The sequence below is a fragment of the Stenella coeruleoalba genome (assembly GCF_951394435.1).
Source record: "Stenella coeruleoalba genome assembly, chromosome: 4".
NCBI lineage: Eukaryota > Metazoa > Chordata > Mammalia > Artiodactyla > Delphinidae > Stenella > Stenella coeruleoalba.
The window spans coordinates 113500095-113521665 of NC_137149.1; the positions used below are offsets into that span (position 1 = coordinate 113500095).

General features: G+C 37.0%; 1 protein-coding gene across 6 annotated transcripts in view; it reads right to left on the bottom strand.

Moving 5' to 3' along the window:
* The window catches only part of MAPK10 (mitogen-activated protein kinase 10), a 617840-nt gene that overhangs the window by 116536 nt on the left and 479733 nt on the right, over positions 1–21571 (bottom strand). The window lies entirely within an intron of this gene.

Here is a 21571-nt window from a genome sequence, read left to right on the forward strand (position 1 = left end):
TTAGAAGAATTCAGTCCCTTGTGGTTGTAAGATGGAGGGCTGTATTTTCTTGCTAGCCATCAGCCTGAGGCTCCTATCAGCTTTTGAAGGCCACATACAGGTCATCAGCTCATGGCCCACTTACCACATGGGCTCACTCCTTCAAAGCTAGCAGCAGAATCTCTCACTCAGTCTCATAAGATGGAGTCTTATAACCTAGTCAAGGAAGCGATTATCCTTCCAATCACCTGTTCCATACTTACTGACTAGAAGTAAGACACAGGTTCCATCTGCACCCAAAAGGAGAGGGCTATACAAGGGTTTGACTCATTGGGGGTTACCTCAGTGTGTATCCACCACAGACCTGCTATGGACTGAATGTTTATGTACCCTCTCCCAAATTAATGTTGAAACCCTACCCCCTAACATGATGGTATTAAGGAGTGGGATCTTTGGGATAATGAGGATTAGATGAGATCACGAGGATAGAGCCCTCATAAATGGGGTTAGTGTCCTTACAAGAGTCCTGAGGGAGCTTGCTTCCTCTCTCACTATGTGATAACACGGTGAGGAGACAGCCATCTATGAACTAGGAAACAGGCTTTCACAAGACACTGAACCCTGACCAATTCAGACAACCTGATCTTGGACTTCTAGCCTCCAGAACTATGAGAAATAAATTTCTGTTGTTTATAAGCCACTCAGTTTATGGTATTTTGTTACAGCAGCCTCAGTTGAACAAGACAGACTCAAGTCAAAACTTTTTTTGTTTGTTTTTTGCGGTACACGGCCTCTCCCTGCTGTGGCCTCTCCCGTTGCGGAGCACAGGCTCCGGACGCGCAGGCTCAGCGGCCATGGCTCACGGGCCCAGCCGCTCCGCGGCATGTGAGATCCTTCTGGACCAGGGCACGAACCCGTGTCCCCTGCATCTGCAGGCGGACTCTCAACCACTGCGCCACCAGGGAATCCCAGTCAGAAAGTTTTAGCAGTGAATTTAGTCATCCAGGTCTCCTTGCTCGTCAACGAGTTTTTACTTCAGTCTAAATCAGTTAGAATTCGTCACACGGAACAAGGACAAAGGGAAGCTAACCATCTCGATTTTAATTGTCCCATGGGAAAGAACAAAACAATTATGAAGGGATTACAAGCAAACTACCAAGAAAGTAATAGGAATTTCATCCTTTTGATGACTCAGATAATTTAGCTAGATTATCTCCTTTGCTCCTTTGTTTTAGGACTCCCAATTAAGTCACTATTTTGAAGCATCAATAGATGGACCCAAATATCAACACAAACTGCCCAAATTTAGCAATTCAGTTGCTTCCAGAGACTCTGTATCCAATCCTGCTCTTTTGGAGCCCAAGGATAGGTCAATCCTAAAATATACTACTGGAAGTTTTTTTTCTCCTTCCATTTCAGTTAATAAAAATGTTAAAGATTCCAACCACAAAGATCAATTAACATAATAAATGATATATGTGTTATTATTTTTATAGTTATTTCATTGAATAGCATTGTTTCCTCAAAACTATCTGTAGGATTTTTATTTTTCTGGGAGAAAAAAATGAAAATATTGCTAGTTCCTTTGGTTTTTTGGAGGAAATCCATTTTGTTTGTCATAATTTTTTGCCATAGTGAAGGAGGGAATTACAGGAATTAAATATCTACTATACATCCAAAGACTGTGCTGGGCATTTTTTATGCTCCCTTACTGACATTGAAAATGAGGATCAGAGATTGTAAGTAACCTACCTATGTCACTCAGGTAGTATACATGGTAATGGCATTGTGCAAACCCAAACAGATTTTAAATCCAGATCCCTTTGGTATTTTTTTTTTTGTTTTTTTTTTTTGCGGTACGCGGGCCTCTCATTGCTGTGGCCTTTCCCGTTGTGGAGCACAGGCTCCAGATGCGCAGGCTCAGCGGCCATGGCTCACGGGCCCAGCCGCTCCGCGGCATGTGGGATCTTCCCGGACCGGGGCATGAACCCGTGTCCCCTGCATCGGCAGGCAGACTCTCAACCACTACACCACCAGGGAAGCCCTGGTGTTTGTTTTTTTAAGTTTGTTTTTTTAATCTACAAACTGCCATTCAAAAAGAAGGGAACTTCAGGTGGGTGATAAAATTAACTCAAATTGTGATGCTAAAGAAATATGTAATACTGAGGGGAATGATTTTTTTAAATGTTCATCACCAAAAGTTTATAAAAAATGCAAAGTAAACATGTAATGAATATAACCAGCCCCAAAATATAGGTTTTTGCCTACACAATGTTAAAAGAATTAAATTAGTTACAAAATTTCAGACACACTCTAATATATATATATACACACATGCATATATAGGTATAGCAGATATACATATATCCTGCTTCTCTGGGAAAATCTTACTTCTCTACAAAAACAGTCTCCAGAGTTTCCTCTTAGCACTAACCAGAGCCACTCACTTTAGGCAAATTATTAAGGGGCGATGTTTATTCAGGACTCACTCTCTACAAAAGTAAAAGGTCAAGTAAGAAAGTGTATTAAGGTTTCACCATCTATACTCTACACACTCAGGTATCTCTGGGTATCAATAACTGTTTGAGAAGAGACAGGTCAACTGGTCCCCCAGTCATTTGGGAATGATGAACTACAGGATAAAGAGTATTTAATTTATTTCAGAGTCAAGTCTCCCTTCATTTGCAGAAACTAGGATATTTCTGGCCATGTAGACTCTCGGACATACTCAGGATGAAGCCCATTTCTTAAGGGTCATGAGGCAATTCTCAAGCAGTGCCTTCTGGGAGAAACATCAACTGTGAAGGTTCCACACCTGTCTCTACCAGACCACTCACCAAGTTCTACAAACAGTAAAAACAGAGGAGACAAATTACTTAAGCTGACAAGTTTTTGTGTCAAAATATTATTTTGCATATACCAGCAATACCAAAAGAAGGTTGTTAAAATTCGAAGCATCATCTTAGAGAACACATTATAACTAGAGGAAACTTGAAAGCAGTTCATGGTCCTGAAAACTTTGTGTTTCAAATATTCTTATTTTCCATAACACTCAATGAGTAAGTTATTCATATATATATATATATATATATATTTTAAAACAGTGCTTTAGAAGACACATGGTCATTGGAGTTAGACAATAAGAGCTCACCACAACTAGAGAAAGCCCATGTGCAGCAACAAAGACCCAAAGCAGCCAAAAATAAATAAATAAATAATTTTTAAAAAAAGAAAAAAAATTGTCCAAAAAAATAAAATTATGTGGAAAAAAACCCCCAAAACCTTGTCCCTTCCACTGTCTGATTTTGGGTGTGTGAGTTAGGGGGCAACTTAACCTCACTAAGCCTTCGTTCCTCAGTTATGAAATACTGATGATATTAACAATTTTGCCAGTCTATTGTGACGATTAAATGAGAGTAGATACATAGAGTATCTATACAGAGAACGGCATATCATAGGCACTCAATAATTGGTAGCTTTGGTGTTGGTTGTCTATACCATATAATGTCTTAATATATGCTGTGTGCTGTCCTGTCAAAGCAGGATAGTGGCTCTGAAACTTGAGTGAGCATCAGAAACACCTGAAGGGCTTGTTAAAACTCACTTTGCTGGGCTGGGGCCTTAGAGTTTCTGAGTTCCTGGGTCTGGGGTAAAACACAAGAATTTGCATTTCAAACAAGTTCCCAGGAGGTTGGATGCTGATATTGCAGGCCAAGGGACCACACTTTGAGAACTACTAAGGACAAAGAAGGTGCACTTGGTTTAGAGGCAGCTGATTTGAGTATGAGACTCAGAGTATGAGCCTTTGTGTGCCTGCCAGTTATCAGGCACTTAAAAGCTCAGAATCAATGGATCGATGTGATATTAAAAAGAGCAAGGAATTGAAAGTCAAAAGGCCCTAATATGAATAACATATGACAAGTGGCAAACATTTCTCTATCTAGGCCCCAGTTTTCTATCTGTAAAATAGGCAGTTAGATGATATGTTTCTTTTCTATAATTTCACATGTTTTAAGTATATGATTGTCCTCAAATATCTTGGATACTTAATATAGAACAGAAGATAAAAAAATGCAAGCAATAACTCTTACCCTAAACGTTCAAAGCCCTATGCCTGGTTCTCTTCCTGTCCCCAGTAATGTGATTCACAGAGTTGAACAAAAATAAAATAAGAAAAAATAGGACCATAAGTTGAGCCACTACTATACTACATGCCATTTATTTGTTCATTATTCATTCAGTCCCTCTTGTGTTCCAAACAGTGTGGAAGATTTTAGGAAAACAGGGTGAAGGAGACAGGGTGATTGAATCAGACTAGCAGGATACTAATCCATTTGTTTATCATGTAATTTATGTTACACTGTGGCATTCTTGAGAATCAGTTGGCCCTAATCCATATAATACAGCTAGCTAGAACATAGCTTAGAGGGATCAAGAACTAAAACCCACACTGATTTGAAGCAGGGCCCACAAGTCAAAGTCAGATGAACAAGAAGAGGAATTGGATATCAGTCATCAGATCCGGAAACTGAAGACTGACTATTTCAGAGAGTAATGTTCTAAAATCCATCCTCTTCCTCTCATAGTTATAAGAACCTCCCTACTTTAGATAAGCACATGGTATTCAGCAAAAATATACTTTCCAGCTTCCCTTGCAGCCAGATGTAACTTGTGATTAGGATGATGGATGGGAACAGAGTGAAACATAATTTCACTTGCTTTCCACTTGCTTTTCATCTCTTCCCACAAACTGGAATGTGATCCTAGTGGCTTTGGCCATGTGGGCAAGAACAACATTGTTAAGATTCATCATGATCTCAGGATCACCTTGTGAAACAGAATTGCCCTACCCCCTGGAACCATTTAGCAGCTCAGAATTTTATGGAAGAAAGCAATGTTTAAGCCACTATACTTTGTATATCTTTGTTAGAGTATCTTTAGGTATATCCTATCTAACACAGATATATAGAACTGGATCCTATGTACTAGACAACAATTTGGAAATATCCACTTTTCCTTATGACAGTAGGTCCAGCATCTAGCATGGTGCCTGGAACATAATAGGTGATAAATAAATAAGTGAATTCAATGAAATACATGAGGGTCCTGACGTTGAGGCAAATCATCGCACTACGAGGAAACAGACATGTAAACAAAAGTAAAGAATTGCTTACCCTTTCAATCTTATTAATGCACATTCTTCCAATTCCCAAAGGTATATTTCATATTTTAAAAATTCTTATATTGGCAAAAGTTTAAGCTCCTCTGACATGCTTTTTGATAACCAAGAAAAATAGTTATCAGGTGCTAAGCATGTTAAATTGGATGAAAATAACTTTGAATCTCAACCACATTGTTTGTGCTATTATTGTGTTCCAAACTAAATTAACTAATAAATATTTTTGAGTTCATATGACAGGAGTTAGCAATATACCTGTAAAGAGGGACCAAGTCACTGGTCTCTTTTCTTCCGGTATGTTTAAAGGGGTTATTTTTATTTATGCACACAAAACAATAAGTTTATATATATAGCCACATCATGTGCACTTATAAATTAGTTTAAAGTAGTAAAATATCTTGCATTTTAGTTAAATGAGGATTGTTAAAAACAAACATCTTTTTAACGGCAAAACACTTATTTTTAAATAGCCATTTTACAAAGTTATTTGATTCCAGAAACGTTATTTCTTTATAAAGCTGGACTTTCATATTATCAATGTAAATAATAGTACGTACTTCATAGAGGTATTTTAATGTTTCTGCATTATTAGGGCTTTCTGAGCAAAGAAAACTGGAACCTGGTTAAAGCACAAATCCTGGAAATTAAAGAGTGAATAAACAGAGACTTCCAGAGAAAATGTGTTTATATTTCAAAGTAAGTGAAACCCAGAGCCATCCTTTTACATTCCAATGGACTGTAAAATAGGGACCTTTCCTTTCTGTTCCTGGAGAAGATTTGTTGCTACTGGGGATATTAGATCTCTCTCTCTCTCCCCCTCCTTCCCTCCCTCCCTCTCAGAAGGAGGAGACTGCAGCTGTGTAGCATTTCCTATACAAACTCTGAGGTTCATAATTTCTTCTTCTCGGTAGTATAAAAACCCCTTTGCATGTACAGGATAACATTTGGCTTTTATAGTATAGCCCTGAAAGGGGAGAAGGGGACATAGGTAACTGATGCAGTTGTTGTTGAAAGTAATAATATTCTACCTCTGATCTAGAAACTTCATGTTTGCTTTCAGGACAAAACAAGTAATATAGATGTTAAAAACTTATAATGAGCTATAAAAGAAGCAGAGATCTATGAACACCATTAGATAAGTTGTCTGCTATGGACATGGTAGCTGCGTCTATGTTTCTATTCCCTACCTATTACCATATTTACCAAAAGAGAAGGTATTAATAATAAGACACTTCAACCAATAAGTTTCATCCTCCTCAAAGTGCAAAGAAACAGTGAAGTGTCAATTTTATAAGAATTGCTCTGTGACTAATGGTATTCTCTTTTGTCCTACTTTTCCTTTCAATTGCCTTTTCTTATGTAGCTGCATGGTCAAAAGACTTCTTTGTCTATTCAAATCTCTACCTCTATTTGAGAGTAAAGCAACATTAGTGAAGAAATGTTACACAATATATCAAACACAGTTCTCTGTAAACAAAAGAAAGAAAAAGCATTTTTCTCAGTTTTGCTCTTTCATGAAGAATTACTGTCTCTGTTTAAAGCTAATCCCATTAGTATCTTCCTGCTTCCTCAGAAATTGTTCTCTAACAAATATGTTTTCACTTTCTGGTATCTTCAGTCTCTCTGTCTCTGTCCTTCTCTGGGTGTCTCTCAACGGCCTCTTTGTGTCCCTATGTCTCTCCATCTCCACTCTTCCTCTTCCTTTTTTGCATCTGTCACCCATTTCTCCCCCACTATTTCTGTTTCTACATCTCTGTCTCTATCCTCTTCTCTTGCTTCTCTAGACCTCTCTCTCTCTCTCACTCTTCCTCTCCGCACACCCAACCTCCAGCATCCAGCATTTCCTCTCTGATGGGGTACACGGATTTTCCTGATTTTAAAAATGTACTCTTTCCTTTATTTGTAAGGTCGCAGGCCCTTAACACTTAAGAGCCCCCCATGCAAGCCAATTTTAGGGAAAAGGAGTCCACATAAGATTTGAGAAGGTAGAGTTGAAAATCTCAGAGGTAAACTTTCAAGAGGAGAGTACCAAAATGAAGTGGCAAGTGCCAAACCGAAGAGGACAGAGATCCAAGAGTGCTTGCTGTCTTTGGAATTGGTTACTGGGAACTTAGTGAAAGCAGTTCCCCCAGAGCAGGGTAAACAGAAGCGGACTCCAGTGAGCTGGGGAGTGAAAAGGAGATGAAGAAGAGAAAACAGGAAGTTTAACAGCAGAAAATACTTATTAAGTGCCTGCTCTAAGCCAGCACTGTGCTAAGCTTTAGAGACACAATTGGGAGCAAGCTTGACAGTCTCTGCCTGTAAGAGCTTACAGTCTAGTGGGAAATGAGATACTATAAAGAAACAATATAAAAAATAGCATAATGATGATTGATAAAGCAAATACAGGGTGATGTGGAAGCATATCAGAGAGGTACTGACATTGGATTCAGAGGGGTGATGATAGACATTTAAAATAGGAACTACAAATCCTAGCCCCTTCCTCTTCTTGGGCACTTGGCTAGATGACATTTCCAGGCTCTTCAACAGTTAGGGGTGGCCGTGTAACAGCTCTGGCCAGTGGACTGTAAACAGAGGAAAGCACACCACTTCTGGGTCTGTCCAATAAGAGTTCCTCCATGCTTTTACCCCCCTCCGCTGTTTGGAGACCTTAGATGCTGCAAGGTGAATATGGCAGAGCCTTCATCAGCCTGGCTCCTCAGATCGCTGTATAGATGACCTACATTTTTAACCATAGTTAATAATCCTGTATTGCATATTTGAAAGTTGTTAAGAGAGTAAATCTTAAAGTTCACCTCGCGAGAAAAAAATTTTTTGTAACTGTGTATGGTGACAGATGTTAACTAGACTTACTGTGATGATCATTTCGCAATATACACAAATATAGAATCACTATGCTGTTTATCTGAAACTAATATACTGCTATATGGCAATTATACCTCAATAAAAATATATATTTGAAGTGGATCATTGAAATATCCATTATGTCAATAAAAAAAAAGAGATAAGGTGTAGCCAGAATGATATAAACATGGAAGACATTAGACATTGAACTGTGAAGGGAAATGAAAAGCCAAAGGTGGAAGAACATTTAAAGCATACAAATATTTGAAGAGTAGAGAAAGATGACCAATAAAAGAGACAGATAATTCTTGGTTATAGAAGTAGGAAGGAATCAGGAAACAGCTGGCTTCAACCCAGTTTAACATCACTACCACTCACCCACCAGCCAATAATATTCATGACACTTGTCCTAGTTTCATTCCATTGTTCCCAAATTTCTCCCACTTTGATCTAGTTCTCTACTGGTTCTTGGCGTTTGCCTCCATCTCTCATTTAGAATCTCCCTCTCGTTAGGAGTTAGAATTAGTACTCACCTTTCTAGCTCATTTTTGCTCTGGCTCCTGATTCCAATCTTGCCTTCAGGAGCTTTGAATTCTTTTATTATCTTGCTGAGTATTGAACTATCAAAGACTGTTCTCTATCTAGCCAATCTCAGAAAATGGCCATGACCCAGGCCAGCTAACACTAATGAAAACTAACATGTATTGGCTGCTTACTAAAGCCAAGCACTGTATTAACTAATTTAGTTTGTTTTAACAACAATTCTATACATACATATTTCTATTAGCCCCATCTTCAGATGAAGTAACTGAGGACACTCACAGGTAAGAGTAAGCCAAGATCCCAACCTGGCAGTCTGGCTCCAGAGTCTGCATTCTTAACCACTATGTTATGCTGCCCTTCATGTGCTGGCCAGTTCATCCAATTCCAAACAAAGGGCAGATTTTGAAAATTCCTAGCTTGAAAATCAAAGGAAGATGACATTCGAGAAGAAGTCAATGAATACTTAATATTCCCAAACGTTACAGAGAAGTAAATAAGTGGTGGCTGAAAAAGAAGTCAGTCAATTATTAGCCATTTAGGGGTTAATGATAGCCTTCTCCATAGCAACCTACTCCATCAGAGGGATGATGGTAATAGAACTGGGACTGTCTGTGAAATGAGAATTTAAATAGTATGCAGAAGCACTAAATTCAGACTACTTTATCCAGAAGTTTGATGATGAAGGAAAGAGAGTCAAAGAGGGGCAAAACTTGAGGGGCAAGCACATGCAAAATAACTTTTTTTACATAAGAATTGGGTGGAAGATCTTCTACCATCAGGGCAGAAGAAGCTACTGGAGAAGAGACAGTTGAAGTGAGACAGAGAACCAGTGACAGACCCCAGGGGCAGGGGATGGAATTAAGAACACTGGTGGGTGCCCGCCTCCAAAGCCCCTCATGGAGGAGCTAACTGGGCAGGGAAGACTGCAGAGTTAGGAGGTGGAAGGGGAAATTGAGAGCTCACATGCCTGACTGAGGCCACCTGTTTTCTCCAGGAAGTAGGAAGCAAGCCTTCCACAAAGAATAGGGTGGGTGAAGTGGAACTGGGTGCTTGCAATTAAGGTTATAAAAGGATTGTAACAGCTATCATGGGAAATGAGGTAGGGGGCTGATGAGACACATAAGTAAAAGGATTGCTAAGCAGCAACAAGGGCCCGGCTGAGGATGAAGCTCATAAACTCATAATGGAGGAAGTCAGCATAATTAGGTGATTTCTCCAGCTGGGCTCAGGCTCCAGCAGGAGCAGAGAAAACAGCCAGTTGGGCTGCCCTGGATGAGGGTTTGGAAAAAACAGAGAGCTACAGAAGATAGAGTGGTAAGAAAATAGAGAGCCTCTGAAACTGTGAAATTATTTTCATGGTTTCAGGCTAAATAGGAAATATGTTAATCCAGCAGGAGAATGACAGACTCAGAGAACAGGGATGCCTTGAAAGACTGACGTCTTTAAGGAGATACAGGGACAGAAAGGAGGTGAGAGAAGGAACAGCGTTAACGTGTGACAATTTGGCTTTTAATTTTCCTCTGCTCCCTATTCCCTTCCAATTTCTTACATTCCCGTGCCAGTGAATTATTTAACATCCTAAACTTACTAGATTTCCACTGCATACTAGTTACTCTCCAACTAGTATTTTTGCTAGATAAATTGAGTGTCTCTCCTCAGTCACCTGAAATCTAAAGTTCATTCATTCAATAGCAGTTCAGGTGTGATGTGTGAATTAGGAAAACGTAGCTCCTCAGGATAAAGGGAACACCCCGACCCGGGCACGCTGCTGTGCAGGTGAAGGGCAGCCTGGGTATCAGCCCCTACACACTCCCCCATCCATGTGTCCTGGTGCAGGGCACACCTTCCCCAGCCATATTTTCCGGTTCTAGATGAGCCCAAAGAAAAAATTTTAAAATATATTTGGCATTGTATGTCCCTGGATTGGAAGTAAAATCTTGACTTTATGAATAGATATATTAAAATCTTCTGTGGAAAACATTTTTAACGATAAAAAATAAAGGTGAATATAGATGAAGAAAAGCACAGCTAAGAGGTCTCTTAAGTACATGTCTTTAAAGAAAAGAAACCCCATGTTAAACGAAGTGGCTAAATTCCCTCTCTGTTGGTGATTGACAACCCCATCATACAAAAAAGCTTAAATGCAATGGTTCAACGCTGGATTCAGAACACTGGACGTGTAAAGTGAAATTCACTTGACAAGGTCAAATATTTTAAATAAATTTAACAAATCCAGGAATAGAGAGCAGAACCAGAGGATGATAGGGCTGTCACTCGAACTTCTAAAAGATGTCTTCCTTTGTCCTCAGCTTCTGTGTTCAAATCCATGATTAGCAAGAGAGCTCAGACTCTATAAACAGAACATGATGCTGTAACAGGCCAGAAGCATGACTCCATAGAAGAGAGGGGGCAAGTACCTTTCCTCTGAGCCTTATAAAAAGCTCCTCGAAGCCTCAGTATTTTTAGTTACATTATTTATAACACCTACCTGCTCTCCTTTTGTTTCTTTTTTTTAAATTATCTTAATCTACAGATAGAATGGACAGGTCTCAGAGTAGTAAATGAGAATGATTTCTGGAATCCGAGGAGCAGCAATTGCCATCTGTTATTTAGCATAATTTCATTTAACTGAAGACATTGCTTCCTTTCTGTGAGGAATGCTGTCTTTCCCAAAATGCAGGATAGTGCAGGATTAAGCCTTTAGGTATTTATATTTGGGTTTCAGGTTTCTTTAAAAAATTATAACCATGAATGCACTTTAATCCTAACAATCAGAATGTATGCATCTGGCAAAAGAGTTCATGAAGCATAAACTAATTTTATTTTTGCAATAAAAATACCTATTGATGCCCTTGAACAGGGGTCCCAGTACCAGTCCGAAGCCTGTTAGGAACTGGGCTGCACAGCAAGAGGTGAGCAGCCGGCGAGCGAGTGAAGTGTCATCTGCTGCTCCCCAACGCTGGCATTAATTCCGGAACCACGCCCTCTCCCTCGATGACCCCACCCTGACCCCGTCTGTAGAAAAACTGTCTTCCAGGAAACCGGTCCCTAGTGCCAAAAAGGTTGGAGACCGCTGCCCTAGAAGACAGGTCCTACAAGAAATAAGAATTAGTGTCACAAACTTTTTATCTTTGGGATTGAAGTAGAAACTGAAAAAATAGAATTGATTTACTAATTATTTCTGCTGATAAGGACATTAGCATTTATATCAATAACTGATTTATAGAGAAGACTCAGTCATCTATAAGTGAATAATTATCTATGGAATTTAAATGACTATTTTTCCCTTCTACCAACAAAAATGCTTCTGGGCTACAAACTCTTGCTATCAATTTTAACTACAATGATATAAATTGATTACAAATTTATGAAAGAAAGACAGAATTCAGAATACATGTCCATAATACACTGTAAAACCAAATATAGTTTTTAATATTATATACGACCAACCCCTTCAGCATCAGTTATTGCACTGATGAACACATACATACTTTATGGTTAACAAACAGAAGTATGGAATTTATAATTTTTTTCCCTGTAAACATACTGCTACTAAACCTTGCCCATGGTTACTCAGAGCCACATTTTCTCTGTGAAGGATAAAAGGTGATACTTACAAGTCTTAATCACCAATCAAGCAATACAGTAAGTAAATATTTGGGGCTTGTGCTATGCAACAGGGCCAAGAATTAACAGTGAAATATGGAAGGAGAATACAGTGTCTTATTCTGTCCTACTACACTGGACCATTACAGCCTCAACTCCCCTACCAATACAAAAGGCAATATTTAAAGCTCAACGCTCCTTATATCAAGAAGGTTGCAATTAAAAACATATACACACAGGGAACTATATTCAATATCCTGTAGTAAACCATAATTGAAAATTTTTTAATTAAAAAATAAGTTTGAAATAAAGGGTCTAAATTATAAAATTAATGGAAAATAACAAGGATACAAGATGTGCTGATATTCCAGATGTGGATCAGATGGTAATCATGGCCCCTGGTCAGAGGCTAAATGGAAACGTGTTAGTAAAGCTGCATCATTTAGCGTAATGGCTCGTTTGGAACTCTAAGAAGAGAAATGCACCACAGGATCATGGAAGTTTCAGAAACAAAATCATCATTCAGGACCCACTGATCAGGTCTCTTGTGTTATTTAGGAAGTCTGATCACCCTCTGGATGATTTCACCATCTCTCTTTGTACCATCAACCTCATTACCATAAAATTCTTCTATCCAAATTCTGTGCTTAAAGATGGTTAGCTGCGTGTGTGTAGCCATGTTGCAAATTTAAAAACTAATATTTAAAACTTGTATAAATATTATAAATATACTAGGTTAACTGAAACTCAGATTGAAAGATAGGAATGAAAATGTTCAGATGCTTCTTTTCTTGACTCAATCATGGAGCATTAGTTAAGTCATTTTTTAAAACTCATATTCTCAACTACAATATGCAAACAATATGCACAGTCTGAAGATTAAGCAACTGTTACAATCAGCCGTCTTCTTGGGTTACACATGTTGACCTTTTGCAATTTTCCATTGATATAAAAGAGTAACATTAAGTCTACCTTCCTTGAATCTACTAAAATTCATGACAATACCAGATTTATAAGGCAATTTCATATATCTAGTTTGTTTTATACTTTTTGAGTACTGCAAGATACTGATATCTCCATTTTTTTTTTTTTTTTTTTTTTTTGCGGTATGCGGGCCTCTCACTGCTGTGGCCTCTCCCCTTGCGGAGCACAGGCTCCGGATGCGCAGGCTCAGTGGCCATGGCTCACGGGCCCAGCCGCTCCGCGGCATGTGGGATCTTCCCAGACGGGGTCACGAACCCGTGTCCCCTGCATCGGCAGGCGGACTCCCAACCACCGCACCACCAGGGAAGCCCCTGATATCTCCATTTTACAGATGAGTAAACCAAGGTTCTGAAAGACTGAATGTTAAATACTATCATTGATAAAGCACAATGGGAAATTCAATTATTCTAAGGTGTAAGTATATCTATAACTATAATGACTGAACACGATAATATAAGGTATCTTAAAATATCTGTAATTGAATCAATATTTAAATGTGTAAATATTTTACAGAATTCAGATAATTTACTTAATTAATTTCCCTCCCAATCTTAATCAGCAATAAATAGATATTGACTATCTTTCCATCATATACCCTAACATGGCCAAGGTTCAAACTCTTTTGTTTTGGTGTATATCTACAGATATCTCCTAACCTTTGCCAGTCATTTTGTAAATGTGTGCCATTATTTCAAGGGTGATTAAATCAGAGTCTAGATAGAATAGCTCTAATTCATCACCAAGATAAGAAAAGGGGCTAAAAGCATCAATGAGTCAATAATGTCTTTTTTTTTTTAATGAAAATGAGCACATTAAAAAGGGGGGACTTTCCATAAACCATTTTTTAAAGCATATAGAAGCTATTATTATTTGAAGAAGATTCCACTTCTTCAAATGGTGATTGTTCTACTAATGTGTCTTGACTTGGCACTATTATCAGTAATTATTTTGAGCATTTGAACAAATTCAGAGATTTTGGGGGGTTGGCTCTTGATTCTGTTGGATTGTCGTGTTTGGTTTGGTTTTTGATGAGTGCTCTGGCTTACCCAGAGTATTTCTACTTACTAGTACTATGTGGAAATAGGAAGGCAAAGATTCAAACTATGTTCCACATTTTAAAAAACAAAAGCAAAACAAACCACAAAGAAAACCCCTTTCTTTCTACTCCTTCAGTCAACAGCTTAGCCTTATCACATATCATTACCCTTAAGGAGACTCTACTCCAAGGGATAGGGTTACCATCTTCCCTCAAATCCCTTATGTTAGGTGGATACTAAGTCACATTTATCTTTTTCCATAACTTTAAATCCTATTTGGGAGTAAACAAGATTCAAACACATATGTATACATAGGTACAAAGATAATATAGCTGCAGTTTCAGATGCTGAGCCAAGGAAGGGCCCACTAGATACAATGCTGTGACTAAGTTTCCTGGATCACAATGTTTCTTATAGAATGTTTTCTATCCCTGTCCTCCTTCAAGGTAGATCACACCCATATTAAATAGAAAAAAAAAAAAAAAGCCACAGGTACAGGAACTCAAGACTTCTCTTCAGTCTATCTAACACTTAACTCGACTGGGCTGATAGGACATTGCTAGGCAGGCTCACCATACTCATCAATATCCACTTATCAAAGGAGGGTGATGGAATAAGAATATGTGAACACCCAAGGTTCTGCTGAACATGACTGGCAATTTAAATCTTAGATTGTTTATCTGCATAGGAGCTTGTTGCTACAGACCACTGGTTGAAGGACATTCACCAGAAATGATTTTTTAAATTTTTGTGAAAACCAAAATAATTTATATCCTATATACATAAAATACATGTGTGTAAAATATATAGCATATAAATTCAATTAAGATAAACTAATCCATTGGGTTAGTATGTATATAAATTATATATACATATGTAATATATTATAAATTATGTATTTGTTATACATTCATTCTGTATATACATATATGAATATATATATAATTTAAGATAGATTAATCCACTGCATTATTTCCAGGGCATCTTATGACTACAATTATTTCTACTTCTATATCATCCTGCTCTAACTGGAATTTTAGGAAAATTTAGTTAATATAGAGTATATAACATTTGTTTCTAAATATTTAATTTTCCAGGTACAGATTTTTTTACAATAAGCCACTATAAATCTATGCTTTTTCAGTATTTAGCTTACATCTTTGACATAAATATCTTGTAAAAGATCACCTTGCAAAATTGGATTGGGACTGCTTACAAGTTAATTACATGTAGATGACAAAGAGAACAAGCCCAAGAAAGAAAGAATATGGTTTTACGTCCCGTCGTTTAAAACTGCGCAATCAGCTCTTTTCAGTTAAGGGGGAGACCAAACTTTGCAAGTTTTCTCTGCTAAACTTGGTCGTTGAATTTTGCCGCCACTTTCACGGTCAGTTTAAATCATCTTTGGAGAAAGAATTGAGAAAACAGAAATGTTTCTTGGCTTGGCAAGCAGCAGCAGGACAGAAGTAAGAGAAGATAATGAACTCCCTGCTGTTGATTTCTTCCTACATTCTTTTTATTCTGGAGCTTGTAGTAGAAACAATGCTAATGAGATCCTCTTCTGATGATGAGAAAAATGCTCTGAAATGATTTGTTCATCTGGCTCCTGACTACTGTTGTTAAAAACACATTTTATGTAAGGCCAGAAACTATCAAACTCTTAGAGGAAAACATAGGCAGAACACTCTATGACATAAATCACAGCAAGATCTTTTTTGACCCACATCCTAGATAAATGGAAATACAAATAAAAATAAACAAATGGGACCTAATGAAACTTCAAAGCTTTTGCACAGCAAAGGAAACCATAAACAAGACCAAAAGACAACCCTCGGAATGGGAGAAAATATTTGCAAATGAAACAACTGATAAAGGATTAATCTCCAAAATTTATAAGCAGCTCATTTAGCTCAATAACAAAAAAAAAACCCAATCCAAAAATGGGCAGAAGACCTAAATAGACATTTCTCCAAAGATATACAGAGTGCCAACAAACACATGAATGAATGCTCAACATCATTAATCATTAGAGAAATGCAAATCAAAACTACAATGAGATATCATCTCACACTGGTCAGAATGGCCATCATCAAAAAATCTAGAAACAATAAATGCTGGAGAGGGTGTGGAGAAAAGGGAACACTCTTGCACTGCTGGTGGGAATGTGAATTGGTACAGCCACTATGGAGAACAGTAGGAGGTTCCTTAAAAAACTACAAATAGAACTACCATATGACCCAGCAATCCCACTACTGGGCATATACCCTGAGAAAACCATGATTCAAAAATAGTCATGTACCAAAATGTTCATTGCAGCTGTATTTACAATAGCCAGAAGATGGAAACAGCCTAAGTGTCCAACATCAGATGAATAGATAAAGAAGATGTGGCCCATATATACAATGGAATATTACTCAGCCATAAAAAGAAACGAAATTGAGTTATTTGTAGTGAGGTGGATGGACCTAGAGTCTGTCATACAGAGTGAAGTAAGTCAGAAAGAGAAAGACAAATACCGTATGCTAACACATATATATGGAATCTAAAAGAAAAACATGTCATGAAGAACCTTGGGGTAAGACAGGAGTAAAGACACAGACCTACTAGAGAATGGACTTGAGGATATGGGGAGGGGGAAGGGTAAGCTGGGACAAAGTGAGAGAGTGGCATGGACATATATACACTACCAAACGTAAAATAGATAGCTAGTGGAAAGCAGCCGCACAGCTTAGGGAGATCAACTCGGTGCTTTGTGACCACCTAGAGGGGTGGGATAGTGAGGGTGGGAGGGAGGGAGACACAAGAGGGAAGAGATATGGGAACATATGTATATGTATAACTGATTCACTTTGTTATAAAGCAGAAACTAACACACCATTGTAAACCAATTATATTCCAATAAAGATGTAAAAAAAATTGTTTCTAAAGGCTGATAAAAGACTACATTATTGATGAAAGGCATTCTGCAACTCAAATAAGTTTTAATAAAATATAAACTTTTCTAAATGAAATAAAATACAAACGGGTTTGGTCAAATATTAAGTGTACCTGATTAAGGGTATTAGTTCAAAATGTTGAATACATTTCTGAAATTTCTCTCTTATGTATTCTTTAATAAAGTCTTAAAGTATAACAACAACAACAACAACAACAAACACAAACAAAAAGAAAACACATTTTATAGATCACTTTACAATTCCCCACCTAGGAAACTATAGAGGACTTCTTTGTTCACTTGGAGAAGGAGAATAATCATTGTTTCTTTTTGTTTCAATGGATAATATTCATTTTTTCCTCCATGGTAGAAATAAATTTTTTACTTATTCCAAAAGATTTCATATTAGATTTTATTTAATGATTCTTAATACTGATATAGTTGGTCTATCATCCATGGTGAATGAAAAAATAGCATGATAATGGTGAATTCTTTTTGAAGATATTTTAGTATTGCCTATTTGTTTTCCTGATAAAAAATAAGCAGTGAAGCCATCCAAAGAGAGGAAACAAAGTGTAAGAAACCAATAACAAGTTTAAGGTAACTGGAGCAGGAGAAATGAGAATCCATTTCAAACAAGTTAGGAGGATAGGGATTCTGTGACATAAGTACCAATATATCAACAATTATACCTGAAAACTAAAAATCCTTCTAATACACACACAGAGAATTTTATAGTAATATATGCCAAAATAAAAGAATTGCTAATGAGCATCTCTTTTGGATTTGGTTCCTCCATGTCTTATTCCTGCTCTAAAGAAAGTAAAGTAAAATAAATAAATCATCTGTTTCACATTGTCTGCCCTCCACCTCCTTCTGGGCCCCAGATACTGAGTTTCCATTTCTCCCAATTACTATACTCAGGATTGTGTGGGACGTTCAAAATATGCAGATCTGAGTTTTCACGAATAGAGGAAAGGTGTGGATTTTACAAGCATACTGGGGGATGGATGTGTGTTCAGTGTGAGAGAAGTGGATGAACGCACCATTGACAAAAGGCAATAGGAAGGAAATTAAATATAAGGCAGGTTGATAAGACAAATTACTACAAAAATAAATCTTCGAGAAAAATAGTACATTACAAACCCAGGTTATGATAAGTAAACAAAGATAACTCAAAGTTAGGTTGAGGAAGAGACAACTATATTCATGTCCAGAGAGGAATGTGCTGGAATTGTGGCATCTGTGCCCATGGTAGAGTGGAAGACTGAAGATGAGGTAGAGAAACATGCCATCCCATTTCTGCCCCTTCAACTTCATCTTTGCTAGTTTTATTTCCCTCAGCTACTGACTAAAAGACTAATAATAATCCCAGGAAACTCCAAGACTAACATTTTGGAATTCAGTTGTCCTTTTACTGACAAATTTGCTGATAAATTTATTGTAAGCCTGGAGTAAAAATTTTGATCAAGGACATTTTATTTACTGGAGTTTATTTCAGTTACTATACCTAAGACCTTGTATGAGATATCCATCCTATACAAGGAGAAACAGAAGCCCAATATGCCCTATAAAACATACAAAATTATTAGTACTAGTAGATTTTCAAATCTTTCTGGGACAATCTGTTAACTTCTTAAGCAAAATGTTGCTTTGGGCCTATTTTTGAATCATTAAATAAAACTTCCTTTTATTAGTAGTTCTCATTTTCGTGGCAGTTTTATCTGAAAGAAAATGAAACAATTCCAATGAATATTTGAGCATCCAAACTGAGGATCTTAGAAAAACTTTCTCATGTTCTACAATTTTCCATTTAAAAAAAGTAGCTAGGAATCACTGTTTTCTCCATCTCCTATCTCTCCTCCTTCATAAGAATTTTTGGTTTTGTTTTATTTTCTGTTTCTCTTTGAAAGTTCTTCATGAATGCAGTGACCTCTTAAACAGGGTTCCCACTCTCCAAGTGGTATCCAAGCCATTCAGTAGAATGCAGAAGAAAATATAAACATATCTTGTAATCTAGAAAATAAATTAAACCTTACTAATAATTATTATTGATCTCTCCCAAACACACTTTATCCTCCTAGCCTTGGTCACATGTAACCTAAGGTAAAAGATATGCATCTTGGAAGGAAAAAGGGAATTCCACAGTTTGGGGAGGATTGACAGAGGCACCCTGAACTCCTTCCTTTGACAACACTATAGTTCAGTGTGCCAGCTTTTTGAAGAATAGCAATCATCTTAATAGTAGAATCTTTACTATACTATGTGTATTAGTATTAACGCCACAACAAATCACCACAAGCTTAGCTGCTCAAACAACATAAATTTATTACCTTGCAGTTCTTTAGGTCAGAAGTCCTACATGAGTCTCACGGGGCTAAAGTCCAGATATCAGCAGGCTGAGTTCCTTTCTGGAGGTGCTAGAGGACAATATGTTTCCTTGCTCATTTGGATTTGCTGGCAAATTTCAATTCCTCATTGTTGTATGACTGTGGTCTCCATTTTCTTGCTAATTGGCAGCTGAGGGCCATTCCCAGCTTCTAGAAGCCACCCCATTCCTTGTCTCCTGACACTTTTCCTCTATCTTCAAAACCAGCAACAATAAGGCAAGTCCCTCTCATGTTTTGAATCTCTTATCCCTTCTCTCTCATTGCATCTCTCTGACCCATTCTTCTTTCTTTCCACTTTTAAAAACTCATATGATTAGATAGGTCCCACCTGGATATTCCAGGATAATTGCCCCATTTTAAGGCCTTTAATTTTAAAGTTATATGTCAAAAGTTTTGTCATATAAGATAACATATCAAGAATTCTGGAGATTATGGTCTGGGCATCTTTGAGGGACCATTATTCTGCCTACCACACCTTGAAATTATTTTGTGTCACAAAGAGGTTCATCTGCATCCTTGCACCATAATAAATAAACAAATAAACATTGAAAATAAAAATTTACTTAGCTGTTTACCTACAAAATAAAAGGCTTGGCCCATTATTTTAAAATATTAAAATGTTCCATCTTCAAATTGCAAAAACAATTGATTTTTGTCTCCTGATTGACATTAGGAGAGATTGAAATTTACTAGGTGAATTTCAATAAAAGCATTGGTATATTTGATAAATGAGGTTTAAGTGTTAGTAAATGATTTAGTAGTGCACCAACCAGGCACTTCTGCCATTTGCATTGACTAAGCACTGAGAGTGAACTTAAAATGAGTTGTCAATATGAAGTGAATCGTTAAAATTTATGTCCACACGAAATCTGCACACAAATGTTTAAAGCAGCTTTACTTACAATTGTCAAAACTCAGAAGCAACCAAGATGTCCTAAGTAGATGAATGGTTAAATAAACTAAGGTACACCCAGAAAATGGAATACTATTCAGCGAACTTTTAATCCATGAAAAGACATGAAGGGAACTTAAATGCATATTACTAAGTGAAAGAAGCCAATCTGAAAAGACTATATTCTGTTTGATTCAAACTATACAGCATTCTGAAAAAGGCAAACTATGGAAACAGTAAAAAGATCAATGGTTGCCAGGGGTTAGGGGTAGGGAGAAGGATGAATAGGTGAAGTATATAGGATTTTTAGGGCAGTGGAAATACTCCGTATGATACCATAATAATGGATGCATGTCACTTTACATTTGTCCAAACACACAGAATGTAAAACACCAAGAGTGAACCCTAATGTAAACTATGGGTTCTGTTGATTATGATGTGTGAGTGTAGGTTCATCAGTTGTAATAAATGTACCATTCTTGTGGGGGATGTTGATACTGGGGGAGACTATGTATGTGGGTGGGCAGGGGATATATGGGAAATATCTGTACCTTCCTATCCATTTGCTGTGAACCTAAAACTGCTCTAAAATATAGTCTTAAAAAAACAAAAAAAAGTTTAAAAATGAAGTGAACCAGATTTTAGAATCATCTTATGAAATATAAAATGAAGGTTTGAAAAATAATTGTACCGTATTAGATTTCTTTCACCAAAAAAAAAAGAAAAATCAAATGAGTGGAAAAAAGGAGTTTTAAAACAAAATTTTTTTTAAAATAATGTTTATTTCAACTTCATCTCATCTCTTAAAAGGGATGTTTTTGTTTTTAAATGGATATTATTAATTTAGCAGTAATTCACATAACAAATATATTGTTATAAGTAAATATCCTTTATAAATAAATATGTGTATATTTATAGTTCATGCCCTAAATTTTTACTTATAGTTGTGAGCCACCAAACTGAAAATTATTATACTAATAAGTTCATACTAAATACATTTGGTTGCTAAACTGCAAGTTAAAACTACCTAAAAAAAAAATCCTTATCAATCTATCATCACTTTTGCAAGAGTTTTATAACAGGTAAGTCAAATCCTGATTTGTCATCATTTCAATTTGCCACTCAAAATGTCATAAAAGAGTAGTTACTAAGGAGCCCAGGATCTTTCCATTTTGGAAATAT